The following is a 17,361-nucleotide window of genomic DNA, read 5'->3' as shown; positions in this document are numbered from 1 at the left end:
ACGGGGCCATCAAAGAAGGAGGTACCTTTCTCTGAAGGGAGGAGTGAACTTCCACATTGACTGTGACCCTATCGGGATAAGATCAAAGTCAGCGAACCCTAAAGGCTTCCATAGCCCTGGCAACTCATGACTAGAGCCTAGGAAGATTACTGACGCCATGAACAAGAGTGTCAAATTGTTAAGTCAGCAACAGGAGTCACTGTGTACTTACATCCCATGTGGGATCTGTCCTTAATATGTTATCTAATGTGCAGTGATGCCATAACTAGAACTGAAACAGTATTTTTACACTTTGTGTTTCTGCGTGGGTACAAACTGATGAGATCTTTACTAATTATATACTGAAGTGATCTTCTGTATATAAAGATAATTGGAAATGAAAAAAAAAACCTGGTGTTAAATTGGAAATGGCATAGAAAATTAATTAATTTTTTAAAAAATAATATGTAAGATCTCTGCCTTTAATGTGCTGTACACTCTTATTTAATGCTATAACTAGTACTCCAACAGTATTTTTTTTCACTTTGTGTTGCTATATGGTGGCAAACTGTTGAAATCGATACCTAATTTATACTAAACTGATATTTTGTATATAAAGAGAATTGAAAATGAATCATGACGTGATTGGAAGGGGAGAGGGAGCGGGAAAGGGGAGGGTTGTGGGTGGGAGGGAAGTTTTGGGAGAGGGAAGCCATTGTAACCCATGAGCTGTACTTTGGAAATTTATATTCATTAAATAAAAGTTAAAAAAAAGAAATTAAACTAAATACCACTTAAAAAAAAAAGAAGACAAATCTTTGGAAATATATCTGCCAGATGAAAAGAGAAGGCAAAATTAGAAACAGTGAACTACCATTTGGGATTTATGTGATACTATCAAATGTTGAAATATGTGTGCCTAGAAGTACTTGAAGGTGTGAAAGGATAGAATGGAATAGAATGCCGGGGTCCACTGCCGGGTGCAGGGGCGAGAGACGAGTGTCCTTATCCTAGGGATTGAGGCTCGGGGCCTGTGAGCCGGTTGGAGTCTCGGCGGCGGGAACGATCGAGCCGAGCCGAGGGAGACATGTTGCTCTTCGTGGAGCAGGTAACATCTAAAGGAACTGGTTTAAATCCCAATGCCAAAGTATGGCAAGAAATTCCTCCTGGAAATCCTGATGCCACTCCTGTAACTCATGGAACTGAAGGTTCTTGGCCTGATACAGCAGCCACATCAGGGTCCCCTCCTGAAGGAAATACAGAGCTTTCAGAAGATATGTGTAAGGAATATGAAGTAATGTATTCTTCATCTTGTGAAACCACAAGAAATTCTACAGGCATTGAAGAGTCCACTGATGGAATGATTTTAGGACCAGAAGATCTGAGTTACCAAATATATGATGTTTCTGAGGAAGGCAATTCAGCAATTTCCACAGAAGAGCTAAAAGAATGTCTGAGGAAACAATTAGAATTCTGTTTCTCACGAGAAAATTTGTCAAAGGATCTTTACTTGATATCTCAGATGGATAGTGATCAATTTGTCCCAATTTGGACATGGAAGAAATAAAAAAGCTGACCACAGACCCAGATTTAATTCTTGAAGTATTGAGATCTTCTCCCATGGTTCAAGTTGATGAGAAGGGCGAGAAAGTGAAACCAAGTCATAAGCGCTGTATTGTGATCCTCAGAGAGATTCCTGAAACAACACCAGTAGAGGAAGTGAAAGCTCTGTTCAAAAATGAAAACTGTCCCAAAGTGATAAGCTGTGAATTTGCACACAATAGCAACTGGTATATCACCTTCCAGTCAGACACAGATGCACAGCAGGCTTTTAAATACTTAAGAGAAGAAGTTAAAACTTTTCAGGGCAAGCCAATCATGGCAAGGATAAAAGCCATCAATACTTTTTTTGCAAAGAATGGTTATCGATTAATGGATGCTAGTATGTATAATCAGCCCATTCAAACTCAAGCACAATATGCCTCACCAGTCTTTATGCAGCCTGTATATAATCCTCACCAGCAGTACTCAGTCTACAGTATTGTGCCTCAGTCTTGGTCTCCAAATCCTGCACCTTACTTTGAAACACCACTGGCTCCCTTTCCCAATGGTAGTTTTATGAATGGCTTTAATTCACCAGGATCTTTTAAAACAAATGCTGCTGCTATGAATATGGGTCAACCATTCCAAAAAAATCGTGTGAAGCCTCATTTTAGGTCATCTAGTGGTTCAGAACACTCAACAGATGGCTCTGTGTCATTGGGGGATGGACCATTGAACAGGTCTAGTTCAAGGAACTTTACAACTGAACGGCCTACCCCTGTAGTAACAGGGCACCAGGAGCAAACTTTCCTTCCAAAGGAGGCTCCCACTTTGCAGGTGGAACAGAATGGGGACTTTGGTAGAGGCAGGAGAACACTTTTCAGAGGTCGGAGACGATGAGAAGAAGACAGGATCCCAAGACCCCATTCCTCCAGCACGGAAGCAAAGCCTCCCACACCGAAATTTGACTTACTAGCCTCAAATTTCCCTCCTTTACCTGGAAGTTCATCAAGAATGTCAGGTGAACTTGTTTTGGAGAATAGGATGTCTGATGTCGTTAAAGGTGTCTACAAAGAAAAGGATAATGACGACTTGAGAGTGAGTTGCCCAGTGCCTGCAGAAGATGAGCAGACAGACTGCACTCCTGCCCAGCAGCTCAGTAGGAATCCCAGTCCTCCGAGTACAGCTGAGCCTCCTGTGTTAAGCACAACTCAGCAAGAAAAGGATCTAATAGAAGACTCCACTGTTCAGAAGGATGTTGTCAACCACACAAATATACCAGGTTCTTCCCCAAGTACTGCAAAGCCATCCAGGGCAAATGCTTCTTCACCTTGTAGCAGTAACATAAATTCAGCTGTCACTGTGGCTCTACAGGAACCCCGAAAATTAAGTTATGCTGAAGTGTGCCAGAAGCCCCCTAAAGAGCCATCTCCAGTTCTTGTGCAGCCACTACGGGAACTTCGCTCCAATGTGGTATCTCCCACCAAAAATGAAGAGAATGGAGCTCCTGAGAAGTCTGTTGAGAAAGCACATGAAAAACCAGAAGCGAGGGCTAGTAAGGATTATTCTGGCTTCCGAGGCAATACCATTCCCAGGGGAACAGCTGGAAAAATCAGGGAACAGAGACTCCAGTTTAGCCATAGGGCTATACCTCAGGGAGTGACTCGATGTAATGGTAAAGAGCAATATGTGCCACCCAGATCACCAAAGTAAAAAAAAAAGAAAAAGAAAAAGAAACAAAACAGAAAAACAAGAAACTATTTGGAAACTTCTCTCTCTTCCCATTAAACTTGAGCCGGATATTTTGAACTGTTTTGGAGGGGAGGGGGGAGACAAGAAGGAAACAAGAGAAAGAATGTCCTTAAATCATTGTGGATTTTGGAGTTGTGAGCAGTAGAATCCCAAAATTCATCTCTAAAATGATTTTAAAATGCTGGAGGATTCCAATCAGTATAAATATAAATATATATATATGTATAGAGAGAGAGATAGATATATATACGCATATAAAAATATAATTTTTCTATTTTTGTTTTTGATTTTAATTTGCAGAGATTTTCTGCCTGGAATCAATTTTGAGGGTTCAGATTCAGCTTGGAAAAAAAAAAACATTGTACATCCTTCGGTATAGGAGTTGAGGGAGTGAGAGAAAATATTTTTTGAAGAAGTGTTTCTGTAAAATTAGAAATTACTTTTTTTAATCTATTTAAAGTTTGGCTTGAAGAATGCCATCTCTGACTCTATGGCCTTGTGTTGCAAAGCAGATCAGTGGCTGGGGTGCCTGTTGTGGGTGTGAGTGTGTGCAAGATTGATTTAAGCCAAATCTGTTGTCATGTTCATAAATGATTTGAAAATTGAATGTAATACTTGAGTAGATTTTTTAGTTTGAAAAATTTAGTTTGTCTTTTTGACCTTACTAATATTTCTTTCAACAAGTTGTTAAGCTCTGATTGTACTTGGAGATGTGACTACCAATCAGTTTGATACTCAAGGAAAGAGTGGGGATTATTTTTTTTTCTTTTTTTTTTTTTTTGACAGGCAGAGTGGACAGTGAGAGAGAGAGACAGAGAGAAAGGTCTTCCTTTTGCCGTTGGTTCACCCTCCAATGGCTGCCGCGGTAGCGCGCTGCGGCCGGTGCACCATGCTGTTCTGATGGCAGGAGCCAGGTGCTTCTCCTGGTCTCCCATGGGGTGCAGGACCCAAGGACTTGGGACATCCTCCACTGCACTCCCTAGCCACAGCAGAGAGCTGGCCTGGAAGAGGGGCAACCGGGACAGGATCGGTGCCCCGACCGGGACTAGAACCCGGTGTGCCGGCGCCACAAGGCAGAGGATTAGCCTAGTGAGCCGCGGCGCCGGCATGTGGGGATTATTTTAAAATGGAAAATTTCATCTTCGATCTGAGTGGACGTGTCAGGTGGACTGAAGACATTTGAACTGTTCTGTGGTTTTTCTTTTCCTCTTAAAATGAGAAACAAAAAAAAATTGCTATTCTGTATTCTTTGCCTACCCCAAAAAACAAAATAACTAACCACTTACTGAATTGTATGTTTCTATCTACTTTGACCAGTCTAGTCAAATCATATAACTGTTATACATTTCAGAATTCCATGTTGAAGTATTTTTCTCTTCTGTTCACATATTTAGAATTTTAGGTTCTAGAGTGATAAGGGCAGATTGACCCTACAGTAATTTATTTGTGTTAGTGTTAAAGGTGAAAGAAGCATTATAACTGACTTTTCAAAGTGTTAAATAGTGTAGTAGAAGAGAATTTTTTAAAAGGCTTAATTTGAGGAGAACTTTTTTCTGTTTACACTCTATTTGCCACCTTCTTTCCCTCCCCCTAAAAAAAAAACAAACACACACAGTTTGGAATTCACTCGGACAGAACATGCAAGTCATGAAATTTTTGAGTTACGAAAGGTGGTTGAGCAAAATTAATGCATAATTCTCAGACAATAAAGTTGTAGCTCTCAGATAGGCAAGTTTACATGCTGGTATTTAGAAAATAGCTAAAATATTAAAAACCATGTTGCATTAATCTGTTTTAAGTCACACCATGTTCAGAGTTCTATGTAAGATGGAATTTTGTTTTTCATTTTAGGGGATAGTTTGGAATAGTAGTAACTATCTCTTAGTGAGTTACATATGTACAAATGGAAACTGTAAATTGTGAACACTGGAAAGTACCATTGTGACATAGCATAAACATCTTAGTAATATATTAATGAATGTAAATGGAGGTTAAAATTACGTTACTGTGAAACTCATCTTCCAGCTCTATGCTTTGGAGATCTGTATTATTGGGTAACTAACTGTTAAGAGCTTTGAAAACTCTGCACATTTCTTTACAGGCTAGAATTTTTATTTCTTTGTAACTTATTCAGCTTGGCAGTTGCTTTTGATTTGGTGGGTTGATAACATGGTATAATATATTTACAAAGTTTGAAACTATTCATTTCTATACACTATTTGTTTTTAGTCATCTACTAAATGAAACATACAATACTACCTGTGCTGAAATTTGGGGGAAGTTTAGGTCCTTCACAAAAAAAGCTATTATTGATCATTGACTACACCTATGAAAAAAGTGCTTATTTTGGTTTACTTAGATAATGCTCGACTGGTGGAAATGAGAAACATTAGAAGTGTTAACACCCTGTGAATGCATTGGATTTAAGAGAATAAACTTTTTTTAAACTTTAAAAAAAGAATGGAATAGAATGCCTAGTCAGTAGAATAATAACAGATCATTTCCCTTAATTGGAAAAAGGGACAACCAAGTAGAGGAAGCACATAGAAATCCTCATAGATATGATCAGAAACATTTCTCACAATGACCCAGTATAGTCAAACTTTCAAGTAAATAAATGTGAAGATTCTTAAATGCACATGAGAGAAATATTACATTACCTACAGAGCATCTCCAATTACATTAATCATTGATTTCTCATCAGAAATCCTAAAGGCTAGAAATAATGGAGAGATATAGTCAAAGTGAAAAAAAAAAGCAAAAAGCACTACTGTCAACCCAGGGCACTGTACCAAAAACCTCTCATTTATAAATGAAGGTGAATTTCTTGAGTACCAAAAAATTCAATAGTAAATTAACAATCTAGTTAAGAAATGGACAAAGGGCATGAACAGAATTTTTTTCCAGAATTTGAATTCGAACGGCCAGCAGACAGTTGAAAAAGTTATCAGGATGGCTATCCATCATTGAAATGCCAATCAAAATAACAATGAGTTTTCATTTCACCCCAGTTAGAATGGCTCCCAGGCAATAATCAACAAAAAACACATGGTGACAAGGATGTAGTCAAAAAGATACCTTAATCTGGCCGGTGCCGCGGCTCACTAGGCTAATCCTCTGCCTTGCGGCGCTGGCACACCGGGTTCTAGTCCCGGTTGGGGCACTGATCCTGTCCCAGTTGCTCCTCTTCCGGGCCAGCTCTCAGCTGTAGCCAGGGAGTGCAGTGGAGGATGGCCCAAGTGCTTGGGCCCTGCACCCCATGGGAGACCAGGATAAGCACCTGGCTCCTGCCATCAGAACGGCGCAGTGCACCAGCCACAGCGCGCCTACCGCGGCGGCCATTGGAGGGTGAACCAATGGCAAAGGAAGACCTTTCTCTCTGTCTCTCTCACTGTCCAGTCTGCCTGTCAAAAAAAAAAAAGATACCTTAATCTACTGTTTGCGGTAATATAACTTGTTGGCCACTTTGCAAGTTAGGATGGAAATAACTCAGAAATCTGAATTTAGGTATAAAAAATAACTCAGCAATCCAAGTCCTGGGAATTTATTCAAAGAAAATAACACATGAAAGTGTTATCTGTACCTCCATGTCCACTGCAGATTAATTCACAAAACCTAAGATTTGGAATCAAACCAGATTCCAACAACAGATGACTGGATAAAAAATTATTGTATATATGCGTTATAGAGTACTATTCAGTGATGTAAACTGAGATCTGAATTTTATAACCATAATATGTAAATAAGTCAGTACCCCAAAGACAGAGATTTTTGTTTGCTCTGAATTGTGTTAACTAACAGAATACCTGCAATGCAATGTTTTGTAGTGAAAATGATATTTTTAGATTCCATGATTGTTTGCATTCCCTTGTCTCTTCTGGTGAGGTACAGTTTTTCTTTTTCTCCATACTCTTTTTGAACTCGTTACTTAGCACAGGTCTAACCTTTGGATTTGACTGTCATTTTTTTTGCTCATATTTAGAATCCTGTATAACTGTTGTCGTTTTATATTTTACTTGTTGAATATCATGATAAGTGGTGAAGTAAGCCTGTGAACATAGAGTGGATTAAAACTGTTTTTGAGAACCCTGATGAAGACATGTGATAGATGGAGGGGTATTGGGTAAGCAGGGTATCAAGGGAAGTCTGATTTTCTCCTTGGAACTGTACCAATGGAATGCATAAAATTGCTCTCATTATTTTAATAAAAATGATAAGCAAGAAAAAATAAATTATGTAGCCCAACTTGGACCTTGTGGCAAATTCCACTGCCAAAATATATTGCTTTCATTGTTTTCTGTCAAGTCCTGATATTATATGAGATCAGGCATGTTCAGTGCTGCATGGTTGTAAACAAGACTAGAATATAGGGGATGGTCATTCATGAAATCAAATAACAAAAGCCATTTAAGTGGCCCAGCATTGTGGCTCAATGGATTGTTCCTTCATGTGGTGCCTGCAACCCAGATGTGCACCAATTCATGTCCTGATGCTCCACTTCTGATATAGATTCCTTCTCATGTGCCTTGGAGAGTAGGGGGGATGGCCAAAGTACTAGGACACTAACACACATATGGGAGACCTACATTGTGTTTCTGCCTCTGGGATTCAATCTGATCAAGCCTTGTGTATTCCAAGTATTTGGGGAGTGAACCAGTAAATGATGAATGATTCTCTCTCTCTCTCTCTCTCTCTCTCTCTCTCTCTCTCTCTCTTTCTCTCTCTTTCTCTTTCTCTCTCCTTAAATCTACTGCTAAAGCCACTGTGGAAGTCTGCTGGAGATTCCTCAGAAACTTGAATATAACCCTACCATACAACCCAGCCATCCCACTCCTTGGAATTTGCCCAAAGGAAATTAAATTGACAAATAAAAGAGCTGTCTGCACCTCAATGTTTATTGCAGCTCAATTCACAATAGCTAAAACCTGGAATCAACCTAAATGCCCATCAACAGTAGACTAGATAAAGAAATTATGGGATATGTAATCTACAGAATACTATACAGCAGTAAAAACAATGAAATATGGTCATTTGCAACAAGATGGAGGAATCTGGAAAACATCATGTTAAGTGAATTAAGCCAATCCCAAAGGGACAAATATCATGTGTTATCCCTGATCAGTGACAACTAACTGAGCACCAAAAAGGGAATATGTTGAAATGAAATGGACACTATGAGAAACAATGACTTGATCAGTCCTTTTCCTGACTGTCAAGGAACAACTTAATACTTTATCCCCTTTAGTACTTTTTTTGTTCTACTTAATACTATTGGTTGAACTCTTTAATTGACATGCAATTATCCTAGGTGTTTAAATTTAACTGAAAAGTGATCCCTGTTAAGTATAAGAGTGGGAATAAGAGAGGGAGGAGATGTACAGTTTGGCACATGCTCAATTGGACTTGCCCCAAACGGTAGAGTTAGAAACATGCCAGGGGATTCCAATTTAATCCCATCAAGGTGGCATGTACCAATGCCATCTCACTAGTCCAAGTGATCAATTTCAGTTCACAATTGATGGCTCTGATAGGTCGAAGAGTCAAAGGGATCACATAAGCAAGACTAGTGTCTCCAAATACTAACTGGTAGAATAAAAAAGGAGAGAATGATCCAACATGGGAAGAGGGATTACACAGCAGACTCATGGAATGGTAGATGTCCTAAACAGCACTCTGGCCTCAGAATCAGCCCTTAAGGCATCCGGATCTCACTAAAAAGTCCATGAGAATATTTCAGGCATGGAAACCCAATACACTCTGGCAAAAAAACCAAAAGACCTAAATGAAAGATCGCTGTGAGTGAGATCTCAGAGGAAAGAACAGGCCATCAAAAAAGGAGGTACCTTTCTCTGAAGGGAGGAGAGAACTTCCACTTTGACTATGACCTTGTCTAAATAAGATCAGAGTTGGCCAACTCAAAAGGCTTCCATAGCCTTGGCAACTAATGACAAGAGCCTAGAGTGATTACTGACGCCATGAACAGGAGTGTCAATTGTTAAGTCAACAATAGGAGTCACTGTGCACTTACTCCCCATGTAGGATCTCTTTCCTTAATGTGCTGTACTATGTAAATTAATGGTATAACTAGTACTCAAACAGTACTTTACACTTTGTGTTTCTTTGTGGGTACAAGCTGTTGAAATCTTTACTTAATATACACTAAACTGATCTTCTGTATATAAAGATAATTGAAAATGAATCTTGATGTGAATGGAATGGGTGAGTGAGTGGAAGTTGGGATGGCTGTGGGTGGGAGGGAGGTTATGGTGGGTAAAAGCCACTATAATTCAAAAGCTGTACTTTGGAAATTTATATTTATTAAATAAAGATTAAAAATCTACTTTCCAAGTAAATAAGACAAATAATAAGAAAAAACTATCCAATGCAGCTGCACACCATTCTGCTGAATTTGAGCCTATTATTGTTGGTTTGAATGCATGCATTTGGTTGTCATCCAGAAACACAAACCTTAAAGTGAAGCCATGTAATTAAGAAATGGTGACAAATGATGTGACCCACAGTTCAATATTTTTGGCTAATGCCACCATTGGCATCTAGATATATTGTGACCAGACTGACAACCCCATCAATGAGCCCTAATAACTAGCGTTAATTATGAGATCAACTTTTAAACTACTGCTGGAACTCTGATATCAGCTATGGGTATTTTCATTGGCAAATAACTTGTCACTAAATTAGCATATGCTTAAATAAGTCATTATCTTTCAAAAATATAATTGCATCAAAATTTCATCATCTACCTTGGCCAAAATTATACCTCAGGGATTCTGGTGCCTTAACTACAATAACACTACTTCAGATACCAATATCATCTTGGCTGCTGCTTCACTGCCCCCAAACCACTGAATGTAAGAGAACTATAGGGGCCAGCACTATAGCATATAGGATATGCCTCTGCCTGTGGCACCAGCATCCCGTATGTGTGCCAGGTGGAATACTAGCTGCCCCATATTTTATCAAGCTTCTAGCTAATGGTTGAGAAAGCAGTGGGTGATAGAACAAGCCCCTGCACATACTCAGAAAAAGATCCTGGCTCCTGTATTCAGATTGTCTCAGCTCCAGTCATAGCAGCTATTTGGGGAATGAAACAGTAGTTGGAAGATCTCTCTATCTCTGAGTCTCTCTTTGTCTGTAACTGTGCCTCAAAAATAAATAAATTTTTAATAAAAATAATTGCAAATCAGTCTCCCCAAAACTGTGCTGTCATCATGTTACACAAAGAGTTGTTCTTAGAATTCTCCCAAAATAGACACCCTATGCTTCCATTCCTAAAGGAATAATCACATAGAGGAAACTACTAGCAATGTCATTATAATAATCAATGGAGATTATTTAGTTTACCAAATGAAAGCTATCTCATATCTGTTAATATTTAATTCCATGATAATATAAAATTTTTTCAGCTCTTCTCCAATCTTGATTTTGATTTTCATTTTGAAAACCAAACCTAAGACATTTGCTATGAACCTCACAAATACATATTTCTTTCATGCTAATACATGAATGTCTCTGTACTCTACACTTCAATATATATATATATATACATATATATAATGAAAAACCACATGTAGTTTAAAAATTCTTTGCACCAAAATAAACACATACTATAGTTTTCTTTTTCTACCATTTTCTGTAGTATTTTCATATATTTGTTCATCTTTTCCCTCAATAGTTTTGACATTTTAGAAATGAGGTCATTGAAAGGTAATGAGTGTGTGACTTCTATTTTTTTAATATTTTATTTATTTATTTGAAAGCTAGAGTTAGAGACAGTGAGAGGGAGAGACATAGAGAAATGTTTTCCATCTGTTGGTTCACTCCCCAGATAGCTGCAATGGCCCAAACTGTGCCGATTTGAAGCCAGGAGCCAGATGCTTCTTCCTAGTCTCCCACATGGATACAGGAGTCCAAGGACTTGGGCCATTTTCCACTGCTTTCCCAGGCCACAGCAGGGAGCAGATTGGAAATGGAGCAGCTGCGACAAGAACTGGTGACCATATGTGATACCATCGCTGCAGATGGAGGATTAACCTACTGCACATGGTGCAGGCCCCGTGACTTCTGTTATAATTAGTGGATTTGAAGGAAATGATTTATTTTATTTATTTTCAAGACAGAGTTACAGAGAGAGGTAGAGACAGAAAGAGAGGTCTTCCATCCACTGGTTCACTACCTAGTTGGCCACAACACCTGGAGCTGCGCTGATCCAAAGCCAGAAGCCAGGAGCTTTTTCTGGATCTCTCATGCAGGTACAGGGGCCCAAGGACTTGAGCCATGTTCTACTGCTTTGTCAGGCCATAGCAGAGAGCTGGATCTGAAGAGGAGCAGTTGGGTCTAGGATCAGTGCCCAAATGGGATGCCAGTGCTCTAAGCCAAGGCCTTAGCCAGCTGAATCGCAGCGCCAGTCCTGGTGCATTAGATTTTTAAAATATATTGCCTAATTTGATTCAGTGATGACTTATTTGCCAATGAAAACACCCATGGTTGACATTAGAGATCCAGCATTTGCTTAAAGTTTGATCTTATAATTACACCTATTTTAATGGCTGAATTTGGACAGTTTTTTTTTCTATTTATCTTATGTTTTGAAAAGTAGATTTAAGAGAGAGAGAAAGAGAGCGAGAGCGAGAGCGAGAGCGAGAGAGAAAGAGAAAGAGAAAGAGAAAGAGAAAGAGAAAGAGAAAGAGAAAGAGAAAGAGAAAGAGAAAGAGAAAGAGAAAGAGAAAGAGAGATCTTCTACTGGCTCACTCCCCAAATTCTTGCAATAACCAAGCCTGGAACAGATTGAATCCTGGAAGCTGGAATTCCATCTAAGCCTCCCATATGTGTGGTAGTGTCCCAGTACTTTGGCCATCCTCCACTGCTCTCTCAGTCACATGAGAAGGGATCTGGATCAGAAGTGGAGCAGCAAGAACATGAATTGGTGCGCATATGGGATGCTGGCATCACATGAAGAATATTAACCCACTGAGCCACAATTCTGGGCTCCTTAAATAGCTTTTGTCCTTTGATTCTTAATTAAAATTAAATTTAAAAAATTATATGGAAACATGACAGACCCTGAATAGCTAAAGCAATTTTGCACAGCAAAAACCAAACTGGGGATACCACAAATCAGATTTAAAGACATATTACAGGGAAATTATCATCAAAAAGCCTGGTAATGAACAAAAATACACATGTAGATAAGTGAGACAGCACGGAAACCCCAGAAATATACTAACACATCTTCAACCAACTAATCTTTGAGAAAGGAGTTAAAATAAATCCATGGTGAAAGCTCAGGCTCTTCAACAAATAATGTTGGAAAAATAGGATATCTGCCTAAAAATGTGAAAAAATATCCTATTTACATTTTGTAACAAATCAACTCAAAATGGATTGAGGATCCAAATCTGTGATGTGATATTATCAAATTAGTGGAGGAGAACACTGAGGAAAGTCTGCAAACATTAGCATTGTCAGTGCAAATGATGACAGAAGAATAGGCATTCAAAACCAAATTAGATGAATGGGATTACATCAAGCTGAGGAGCTTCTTCACTGCAAAGGAAATACTAAGAAAAGAAAGAGGCAACTGGAAGAATGGGAGAAATTATTTGGAAACTTTGCAACCAATAAAGGATTAATATCCAAAATATATAAAGAGCTCAAGAAATTCAAAAAAAGACCCAAAATCATCCAGGTAAGAAATGGGAGAACTTCAACAAACATTTTTCAAAAGAGGAAATTCAAATGGTCAACAGGCACATGAAAAACATGCTCAGACTCACTAACCATCAGGGAAATGCAAATCAAAACCACAATGAGTTTTCACCTAAGCCCAGTTAAAACTATTATCATGCAGAAATAAAAAAAAGAATAATAAATTCTGGCAAGAACATGGGGAAAATGAATCCAAATTCACTGTTGGTATGATAAACTAGTCCAGCCATTGTGGAGGACAGTATGGAGTCACCTCAGAATGCATATGATGCAGCATTCCCACTCCTGGGAATTTTCCCATGGAACTGTAATCAACATATGAAGGAGTTATCTATGCTTATTGCAGCTCAGTTCACACTAGCTTAGATATGGAATCAAACCTGATGTTTATCACTGAATGATGGAATAAAGAAATTATGGTATGTATACACTATGAAAGTCTACTGAACTGTAAAAAAATGGGTTTCTGTTATTTAAAATGAAATGGGTACAACTGGAAACCATCATACGTTGTGAACTAAGCTAGTTCCAAAAAGAAATTACCATGCTTTCCCTGATCTGTAGTAACTAATAGAGTACCAAGACATAGAACCTAGGAATGAAATTGACATTTTAAGCTTTTGGCAATTTCTTACAGCCTTGAATAGTATTTTCTTTTATTTATTACTATTTGTTGAACTATTTAATTAGTGTAGAGTTAATAGTATGACTGTGATGTAAACTGATGTGCTATTTTGAGTCTTTTGGGGTTTCATTTGCATTTAGTATTTTGCAACTATTTTGTTCTGTTTAGCAGCTTTGTCCTTTGTAGTGCCATCCTTGTATATTCTCAATTGCACATGTGGAAAAGTATTTCTTAAGTAAAAGGATGTAGGAAATGGGTGGATAATTTGATGGAATGATGGATGGATACAGGGATGGATGGGCAGACATGGTCAATGGAACTAATGGGCGAAATCATGACTACATGAATGGATGGACTGAGAAAAGATAGAAACACTGGACATAGTGATAAAATGGAGAAATAGAGGCATTAGATAGATAGATGAATGGGGAGACTGGACGGATGTATTCACAGAATATCTGGGGAAAAATCAAGTAAGTAATTGAGTACAAAATATAATTGAATATTCTTTCTTATTCTATATGTTGTCTAATAAAATTCATTGCACATTTTGAATATTACAAACTGTGCTTCTCTTTAAGACCTACGTAAACCTCATATTTGACAAAAAATAATCTACAAAAAGTAGATTTCTCCTTCCCCCCTAGGCAAGCTCCTAATAGAAAGTATTTCAGTGCTTTGCATAAAAGACACATGTAAACATTTTGAAATAGTATTTTCCACATGAAGAATATGTTTTAAACAGAAAGTGTTGGAAATCACCATTGAGAAAGAAAAGGAAACTCTGAGCACTATATCTATACATCTACATATGAATGTGTATATAAGAATATACACACACATATATATTTAACAAATGGCTCTTATCACTAAAAAGAGAATGTTATCTAAAAGTCTGGAAATATATTTCACTAAACAGCAAATAGTCAAGAAAATGTATAAAAAGCCCTAATTTCACTAACCACAATAAAATTAGTATTAAATTCTTAAGGAAGTAACATGACATATAAACTAGAATAGATAAAAAGCAATATAAAGAAAATACTAATTATTGTGGGATTATGAAGCAGAGTCACCTCATTTATACATTTATGAATGATAAAATTGATTCTCCTTTTCTTTAGTCCATGATTTCTACTTTAACTACAATTTATTTCACATTGTTTCCTCCATTTTGCTTTTTGATCCCTCTGATTTCTTTAAAGTCTTATGTCCATCCTATGTTTATGCATTTCATTGTAAGCCAGTTGAAACTGGTAGAATATTAGATTATAAAGGATATATAAGTATTCTGGAATAGTATTTTTCCATAAATATATGGTTTTTAAGAAGAGGAATGGAAGTTAGCATTGAGGAAGTAAAGAAACCTCTGCATGCTATACATATATTTGACAAATGTCTTCTATCATTGAAAATAGAACATTATCTAGAAGTCTTCAAAAGACCTTTCACCAAAAAGCATCTATAAATGGTCAGAAAATGTATTAAACCTTTCCAACTTCATTAATCACAATAAAATTAATATTAAATATTCAAGGACATAACTTTATAAATGAACTAGAATATCGAAACATACATAACACATAAGAAAATACTAATTATTATGAAATTATAGAGCAATGAGTCATTTTATTTAGATCTAGTGAGAATTTAATTTCAAAAATTCGAAAAACTTTCAGGATACTTATTAAAACCAAACACATCCATATTTAGGGTCCAGTAATTCTTCCCCCAGATTCATATATTTGATCATCCATAGATATATTTTCCAAAACAATGTGATAGAGGCACACTCTTCTTTTTATTTTTTGTTGATTTTTTAAATTTATTTGTTTGACAGGTAGAGTTACAGTGAGAGAGACCGAGAGAAAGATCTTCCTTCCATTGGTTCACTCCACAAATGACTGCAATGGCCGGCGCTGTGCCGATCCAAATCCCAGAGCCAGGTGTTTCTTCCTGGTCTCCCATGTGCATGCAGAAGCCCAAGCACTTGGGCCATCTTCCACTGCCCTCCCAGGCCACAGCAGAGAGCTGGACTGGAAGAGGAGCAACCAGGACTAAAACCTGGCACCCTTATGGGATTTTGGCGCCACTGGCAGAGGATTAACCAAGTGAGCCATGGCACCAGTCCCAAGGGGAGAAACACTCTTCTGAACAGTCCATAATTCATGCCACACAATTACTCATTATGAGATAAAGAGATAAATGAGAATGTGCAATGTGGCATATTTTCTCACAAATATGATATAAGAATGAATATGAAAAATTCGGACTAGTGCGATGGCATTGGTACATGCCATCTTGATGGGATTGTGTTGGAATCCCCTGGCACATTTCTAACTCCACCATTTGCGGCCAGTCCGATTGAGCATGTTCCAAATTGTACATCTCCTCCCTCTCTTTTTCCACTCTTAGATTTAACAGGGATCACTTTTCAGTTAAAATTTAAACACCTAAGAATAAATATTCATGCAAGTAACAATTTTATGCAACAATGTGGGTAAATCTCACAAGCAATTTTGATGACAGAAAACAAATACAAAATAATTACATACTTTATGAGTTTGTGCATATAATTACAAAACAGAAAACACTGATCTGGTGATAGAAGCCAGAACAAGATTATCCTGAAGCTGTGTTTGGGTAGTGACTAGAAAGGGATGATGGGCGGTGGGAGACCTGGATGGAGCTCCTGGATCCTGGCTTTGGCCTGGCCCAGCCCTGGCTGCTGTGGCCATTCGGGGAGTGAAGCAGTGGATGGAAGACCTCTCATTCTCTCTTTCAAAATAAAACTTTAAAATTTTTTTTTTAAAAAGGGACTGATGATAAAAAATTGAATGAGCTCCTTGAAGGTGCAAGTTGACTGTACGTCATAGAGATATTAAAAGCAGGCTTTCATTAACAATCAAGGCATGTAAAAATGATCCATGTTGAACATACTGAGTTCTTTTTTTATTTTTATTAAACTTTTATTTAATGAATATAAATTTCCAAAGTACAGCTCATGGGTTACAATGGCTTCCCCCTCCCAAAACTTCCCTCCCACCCACAACCCTCCCCTTTCCCGCTCCCTCTCCCCTTCCAATCACATCATGATTCATTTTCAATTCTCTTTATATACAAAAGATCAGTTTAGTATAAATTAGGTAACAATTTCAACAGTTTGCCACCATATAGCAACACAAAGTGAAAAAAAATACTGTTGGAGTACTAGTTATAGCATTAAGAATGTACAGCACATTAAAGGCAGAGATCCTACATAATATTTTTTTAAAAATTAATTTTCTATGCCATTTCCAATTTAACACCAGGTTTTTTTTTTTTCATTTCCAATTATCTTTACATACAGAAGATTGATTCAGTATATAATTAGTAAAGATCTCATCAATTTGTACCCACGCAGAAACACAAAGTGTAAAAATACTGTTTCAGTACTAGTTATAGCATCACTGCACATTAGAGAACACATTAAGGACAGATCCCACATGGGATGTAAGTACACAGTGACTCCTATTGCTGACTTAACAATTTGACACTCCTGTTCATGGCGTCAGTAATCTCCCTAGGCTCTAGTCATGAGTTGAAAGGGCTATGGAAGCCTTCAGAATTCGCTGACTTTGATCTTATTCTGATAGGGTCACAGTCAAAGTGGAAGTTCTCTCCTCCCTTCAGAGAAAGGTACCTCCTTCTTTGATGGCCCCGTTCTTTCCACTGGGATCTCACTCACAGAGATCTTT

General features: G+C 37.8%; 1 pseudogene; it reads left to right on the top strand.

Moving 5' to 3' along the window:
- Window positions 1–951: 951 nt before the first annotated feature.
- Window positions 952–3,484, top strand: LOC133755270 (la-related protein 4-like; annotated as a pseudogene).
- Window positions 3,485–17,361: the final 13,877 nt, after the last annotated feature.

Source organism: Lepus europaeus, unplaced genomic scaffold (genome assembly GCF_033115175.1).
Source record: "Lepus europaeus isolate LE1 unplaced genomic scaffold, mLepTim1.pri SCAFFOLD_3_1, whole genome shotgun sequence".
Taxonomy (NCBI): domain Eukaryota; kingdom Metazoa; phylum Chordata; class Mammalia; order Lagomorpha; family Leporidae; genus Lepus; species Lepus europaeus.
The sequence above is the reverse complement of the archived record's forward strand: the minus strand, read 5'-3'. Positions and strand labels throughout refer to the sequence as shown.